Here is a 7,490-nt window from a genome sequence, read left to right as displayed (position 1 = left end):
TTTTTCTTCCTGTGTCTTTATCAAATTTTGTTGTCAGAGTAATTCAAGATTTATAAAGAGTTTGGATGCCGTCATTCATTTTCTATTTCATTTAATAAATTGACTAGTATTGATGTTATTTCTTCTTTGAAGTTCTTCTAAAGGTCTGTAGAGAATTCCTATTGCCCTGGTCTTCCTTCCTTTCTATCTTTCTTTCTTTTCTTTCTCTCTCTCTCTTTCTTTCTCTTCCTTTCTTTTTATGTTAGGAGACTATTTTCTATTACCTCAATATGATTGCTGACTATATGCCTGTTTAATTCATTTCTTTCTTCTTGGACTAATTTTTGTGTATTGCTCTATATAAATATTCATCCACTTTTTCTAGATATTTCTATATAGAGGAATAAGAGTTTTTAATGCATGTCTTTATAATTTTATGAATTTCATTGGTATATTTGCAATGTCTCCACATTCGTTTCTAACTTCATTAATTGGCATCGTCTCAATTTTTCTCTTGGCTTTTTAAATTGCCTAAGAATTTGTCTATCTTGCTTATCTTTTCAAAAGACCAACTTTTTGTTTCATTGATGATCTGCATTCTGTTTTTGATATTGTTGTGAATTGTTTCATTAATTTTTGCCCTGATTTTGATTAGTTATACCTGCCTATGCCCATTATTTTGGCATTCAATTTGTCTGTTTTTCTAAAGAATTAATTATTTAAGTTATTAATTTCAGATTTCTCAAAAATTTTATGTAGTCATTCAGTACCCTAACAGTTGCTCATTGGACTTCATGGTGTCTCAATGATTTTCAAAGGCTATATTTTCATTTTATTCCTCTATAACAATATTTGATTTCCTTGATTTCTTCTTACCAAATGATCCTTCAGTTTCATTTTCATAGATTGTATACGTTGTTTTGCTCTTTTCAAAAACATTGAAATTTCATGCATTTCATGCAAGAGTTCTTAATCAGATTTAGATCCTTTCCCCATTGCATACCCTTAACCCCCCAACAGACCTAATGTATTTTATTATACATGTTAAGTCCTATCCAGTCAAGCATTTGAACCCAGATGTCCTTCAGTGAAATGCATCCACTGGAGACTAATCAACCTATCAAGATCATAAGGAAGGTCTCCTTCATCCAATAGTGATCAGTCTCGAATAGTTGCCAGACTTGGGTCCACCTACAACCATTTCCCTCACTCCACTCTGGGCCCTTGTCTGATTGAGTTGACTTGGATTCTGTGTTTGATGACACCACTGCCATAAATTCATATGTGTCTTCCCATTGACTGAAAGCCTCTGCTTCCCTTTGCACATGTACCAACCATGGCTCTTATGGTCTTTCTTCAACTTCTTCCTCAATGGTCTCTGAGCTGTGGGTAGGAGAGGTTTAATATAGGAGTCCTATCCAGGTACATGCACTCTACTGCCTCTTAGTCTTTAAAGTTGGACAGTTGTAGCCTTCTGTGTGCATCACACTCTGTTGTATAAGAAGTCTTCACTGATCACATTTGAAGTATGCGCTAGCTTTCCCTCTCCTCCTCCACACTTTGCAATGCTCCATGATTCTTAGGTGTAGTAGTTCCATTTAGATACGTCACCTAGGACTGGGTATCTCTTGGGCATATATTCTCTGTGTCTGACCAGTTGTGTGGTTCTGCAATAGCCTCCACCTGTCTCAAAAAGAAGCTTCTTTGATGAATGGTATACAGTATTCTTTTCTGTAATTATAAGAATCCATATTTAGCATATGGTAAGAAATTTCATTTGTCTAGAGATATAAAAGAGAAAGGGTCTTCTTGAGCAGCTATGTCCTCTCCTGCCATGTGTATTTGGCTAAGTTTACAGTGCCACCCATGAGTTCACTCCCATTGAGAGGGTTTCAAGTCGAATTAGATAGCTGTTGATTGCCCTCCAAATACATTGACACTATTGCACCAATAGAGGTAGTTTGCTGTACTGGTCGTTACTGTTATTAGGCTTTAGGGCTGTGTTGGACCACTGATTGTTTCTCTGCATTGGCATTTTGCATATTATCATCTTGCATTATGACAGCTAAACTTCATGTAGAAGGCTTCCAGGTCAATTCCTGCTCCCTTGCTCTAAGTCCTGTATCCTACATGCAAGGGGCCATGGTGTTTGGGGGCAGGGAAGGAATTAAGGAGACGGGTGATGGCAGGAGGTGGGTGTTATTGATGGTAGGGTGGGGATACTGAGGGTACTTGAACTGGGGAGGGAGAAGGGACACCAGATGGAGGAGAAGAGTAGAGATGAATGAATCTTGTGGTCTAGGAATCCCAGAGAAAAATGTCATGTCTGGAAACACCATGGAAATTCACATACGGTGTCTAAACATTAAGGCATATGTACACCTGGGAGCTGCTTGGAAAGGAACACAGTGCAAACCAGAAGAAACTTCTCTTTGAGTGGTTGGTGAATGTGGTCCAGGAGACTCCCTTTTAAAACAACAAAGGATACTCCCAAATCTCTTGGTTATCTCCAAGAACTGGTAGATAAGATCTTACTGCTGGTGAAAAGTGCTTTTTACAGGCAAGGAAAAGAAGTTCTTGTTTTCTAATTCAGTCTGCTAGTCACTGTCTTTTATATTGGAGAATTGGGACCTTTCATATTTGGGGTTATTGAAAGTTATGTGTTCATTTCTGTAATTGTGTTGCTTTTGTGGTGCTTTCTGAGACAATCTTAAGCATCTTTATACCCCCATCCCCACCGGTCCTTTCCCATAGACCCCCACCATTTGAACCCATACAATATGTTATCCATGTAAAGGCTCACTGTATTAAGTCATTGATCTGAGACATTCCCCAGTGCAAGTCCATCCACTGAGGTCAAGTCAGCCTATCTAGGGTCTCTTGTTTTAGGAAGATTAAACTCTTCCCCACCTAGGAGTAATCAGTGACCAATGCTTCTGCTAAGATTGAGGTCTGCTGTTCATTTCTCCAGTTCTATACTGGGCTTTTGTCTGCCTGAGTTTGCATGGCACTTGTGTATACTGACACTACTGCCATAGCATCATATGAGCAGGGTCCCAGGATCTTGTAATACTCTGTTTCCATATGATCATGCACCTCCTCCTTGGCTCTTACAATCCTTCCTCCCACTTTTCTGCAATGGTCCCTGAGCCCTGGGTGGAGGAAGTTTAATATAGGAGTTCTGTCCAAGGACCATCAATCTGCACAATCTTTATCTCTACATTTTGGCCATTTTTGACTTTTTGTGTTCCTAGCCCTCTGTTACATGAGGGATCTTCATTAATGAGAACTGAGAGATTCATTAGTGTTGTCTTCATTGTGCCTGTTCTATATTCCATGTGCCTTAGGTATAGAGGTTGCATTGTAGATGTGTCACTTAGGCCTGGAAAATTCATAGACAATGTCTGTGTGTGACCAGCTGTGGTACTTGGTAATCAATAGGTAAAAACTGAGACACAGGGGTTCATCTGGATGCAAGGGATCAGGAAGCAGTGGTGGTTCTGGGCCTAAGGTCAGCCCTGGTATCCAAGAAAGAAGTTGAAATTCCAAGACCTCCAAGAATAACCAGAACTACAGTAAGATCCACAACCACAAAGATACCCACAACAACAATGTCCACAACTACAAGGAGTTCCCAAACTACAGTAAGACCCACAACCACAAAGATACCTACAATGACAAGACCTACAACTACAGGATTTGCAACTACAAGATCAACAATCACAACAAAACCTATACCTACAGGACCCATGCAAGCTCCAAGGTCAACAAGAGACCCCACCTCTTCTTCTCCAACACCTTCACAAGCACAAACCCCCAAACCAGTACCTACTACACCTTTTCAACCTCAGACAACAGAAGTACAGCCAACAGTACCAGGTACAGGAACACCACTGTGTACCTCAACAGATTGAAATGATACTGTGATATCTTCCAATGAACTTTGGAGCAATCATACTGAAGCGATTCCAACTCAAAGCCACAGGCGACCACTGCTAAGCATGTCATTGATGGACTCTCGATTGCTGTCTTGGTGCTGCAGATTCTGTGTGCCGTGGCTGTAACAAAGTGCATTCACTTGAAAAAGAAGATCCACTCACTAAGCTTGGTTGCCTTCCATGTCTCTAAGATGGGAGCTTTTTGATATGCAGTTCTGCAGGGACCCCAAGAAGAAGACCAAGTCTACCTTATTGAAGACAGTCTTTATCCCATGGACTTATTGGCATTCTGAAGAACTTTCTGCCCATGACTACTGAAGACAGCACCCGGATATGACCAAGCCAGACACCCTTTAATCTCCAGGACTCTTTTCTGTGCCAGTTGATCTTGTGTCTGACTTGTCAGTAGCCGGTGGCTTGCTAGCTTTCTACACCGAACCTCACTGTTAAAATCATCCTAATTTTTACACCAACACTACTCCTTCTGTTCTGTCACTCCAGAGTTTTCTCTCAAGCATTAGCAATTCAAAATTTTGTGTTTCCTTAGACCCCATAGTTCTTGAAACCATGAAAGATAATCTTTGGTAATATAGGTAATGAACTTTTATGTTGTTTACTAAAACCATCAGAAAGAGAGAAATTGGGGTGGGAGAGATGGATCAGCAGTTAAGAGCACTGACTACTCTTGCAGAGAACCTGAGTTCAATTCCCAGGACCCATATGGCAGCTGACAATCATCTGTAACTTCAGTTCCAGGGATCGTATGCCCTCTTCTGACCTCCCTGTGTCTTGTATGACATAGGTACACTTACATACATGCAGGCAATACACTCATACACATAAAATAAAAATAATAAATTTTTTTTAAAAAAACTGAGACAGACAAGAACTCTTGCAGGACAGGATTTATTTGGAAGATCACACAGGGTGGCTCTAAGTGAGGAAGCCACCAGCTCACAAGCTGCTGACTGGAGGCTTTTATATGGGTGTGGAAAGCAGGAAAGATAAAAATAACTTTGTCAGGGAGATAAATAGATTCAAGGGGAAGCAGGAGTCACATTGTGAAACTTATCAGGGAGAAAGAGACTATGCTGACTCATGGTGACTCTGGGGAAACAGATGATGCTGACTCATGCTGACTCAACTCCTGTTTTCAAGAGGCCCAAGGGGCCTGTCTTGCGAGATTTTACTGCACTGGGGGGAGGATCACTGCCGACCAGGAATTTAATAGTAATAGTCTCCAATTGGTGCAAAATAAGCTTCTTTAGTGAGTGGTGACTGGGATGTTTGTAAATATAAGGATACATCTTTATTACATTCCTTCACTATATAGTGCACAACACAATATTTACATTTTTCAATATCATTTTGGAAAATAAAAAGGTATAGAACTCATTTTAAAATGGTATACTTAATACAATATAAACTCCTCCATAGGAAGTTAAAATAGTCATGACCATAAATGGACAATAGAGCCAAGGTATTGACCAACAAAAACAACAGCTTCACCACAAAAACAATTTTAAAAGCTTCAAAATAGACAGTGGCTGTAACTACAAAACAAATTATACACAGCAGGCTTTAGGAATGACTAGGCTTCTACAGTGGGGTCAGGTGGCAGAGACCCACACAAGGGCCAAGTATCACCAAGTCTCTGGTATGGTGTGTGACATCAGCACATCAGGAGGTTCAGACTGTTGTCCTTACTTATTAAGTCACAATGGATACAAATGGTTACTCTATCAGTTCCATCCCAATCATGAAGACCTAAGCAAAATCTTGCATACAAATCCTCAGTGGACTGACATCCATCATATTCAAAAGAAAAATAACAAAAATATTTGCAAACAAGTTTTACTAATAAATTATAACTTGCTTGTTTGCAACACAAAAATACACCAAAGGTTGAGTAATGATGAATGTTCAAGTCCACGACACTAAAATTAATTTTTCAGTCCAACAAGTGAGAAGCAGTATTAATACTTTCTGTAATATGTCCTTATTTAATAACTAATCCAGCAAGAAGAAACACAGATAATAGTTATTCCAGGACAGAGGAATAGGCATTCTCTCCCACACCCAGCAGCATTCAGTCTCAATAGTACTCAGTCTAGTGCTACCTGCCACAATTTCTCCCCTCCCCTCCAGGCCCTGGTTTAATTGAATTGACATTGGTCATGTTCTCGATGCCACCATTGTCACAAGTTCACTTGTGCAAGATTCCAGTGGCCTCATGTTCATGAATGGCTCATGCAATCTTTCTTCCTCCTCAGCAATATTCTCTGAGCCATAGTTGGATGAGGTTTAATATATGCGTCCTATCCAAGGATACAACTCTGAAGCCTCTTATTCTCTGAAACTTAACCAGTCGTGGCCTTCTGTGTGTCACACACTGTTTTATAAGGAAGTTCCACTGGTGAGAGTTGAGTGACTAGTTGTACTAGCCTTCTCTCTACCCCCTGTTCCACTATGTTCTGTGGGTCTTAGGTATAGAAGTTCCACAGTAGACATGTCTCCTAGGGATGTGCATCTCTCAGACATACATTCTTTGTGTGTTACCAGTTGTGGAATTGTACTTTAGCCACCATCTGTTGCAAAAAGAGGCTTCTTTGATGCATAGAAGTACTGTATAATTGGCTGCAAATATAAGAATTCAAATTTAGGATATGGTAAGACATTTCATTGGTCCAGAGATTTGACAGAGATCAGGTTTTCTCTAGGATCTATGACTTCTCCAGCCATGTGTATTTGGCTATAATCACAGTGCCACTCATGAGCTCACCCCCACTGAAAGGGCTAATTTAAGCCCAATTAGATAGCTGTTGATTACTCCCAGATTACAGTGGAAATACTGGGCCAATAGAGGTAGTTTGCTTGCCAATCATTATGGTAATTTAGCCTTAAGACTGGGTTGGATCATTGATTTATTTTCTCCCTTAGTGGATTGCATTCTATCCTCTAGAACTACAAATGTCATCAACAACATTTTCCTGCCCATTGAATGGTGCCTGTTTATTCAGTTAGTTCCTTTTAATTCCCAAAGGAATTGAGATGTTCTTGAATAGGCTTCATTCATCAAAGTTTTGAAGCACTTTTCTCTGAAATTCTGGGCCTTTCTCTTTCAAGATTAAACACCAAGATAGAGTATTCCAACCACAGCATGCATCTCAGATGAAGTTATTGTGTCCAGGTGAGTCATGTATTTCATTGCACAGATGGAGTTTCAGGCTGGCTACCTTGAGAAACTGTTACTTAAGAATTTTGATTGGACAAGAGTAAGCAGGGATGATGTGCCAGCACTCCATGACTTTCAAGAGAAAAAAAAAACACTGGGCTAAAATGACACTACTCCATTGTGGGAGCTGAGCTATAGAAAAGACTCATGAAACATCTAGACAGAGGAGGGATATACACAGGAAGAAGAGGTAGGTGTCTGCTGTGAGCAAGAAGCCCCATGGACTGCTTGTGGAGTTTGTAATTTAGATACCCATAGAGCATCATGTTCAGCCTCAATGTTGTGTCTCTTTGGTGGTGGGAGGCCAGGTTTGGTTCCCAGCACACACAAATTGCTGT

General features: G+C 40.1%; 1 pseudogene; it reads left to right on the top strand.

Annotated features, from left to right (window-relative positions):
* Nucleotides 1-3,590: 3,590 nt before the first annotated feature.
* On the top strand, nt 3,591-4,123 carry LOC115067256 (annotated as a pseudogene).
* The last annotated feature ends 3,367 nt before the right edge of the window (nt 4,124-7,490 follow it).

Source organism: Nannospalax galili, unplaced genomic scaffold (assembly GCF_000622305.1).
Source record: "Nannospalax galili isolate Female #2095 unplaced genomic scaffold, S.galili_v1.0 scaffold1045, whole genome shotgun sequence".
NCBI classification, from domain to species: domain Eukaryota; kingdom Metazoa; phylum Chordata; class Mammalia; order Rodentia; family Spalacidae; genus Nannospalax; species Nannospalax galili.
Note: the sequence above shows the minus strand (reverse complement) of the source record. Positions and strands in the feature narration are given on the sequence as shown.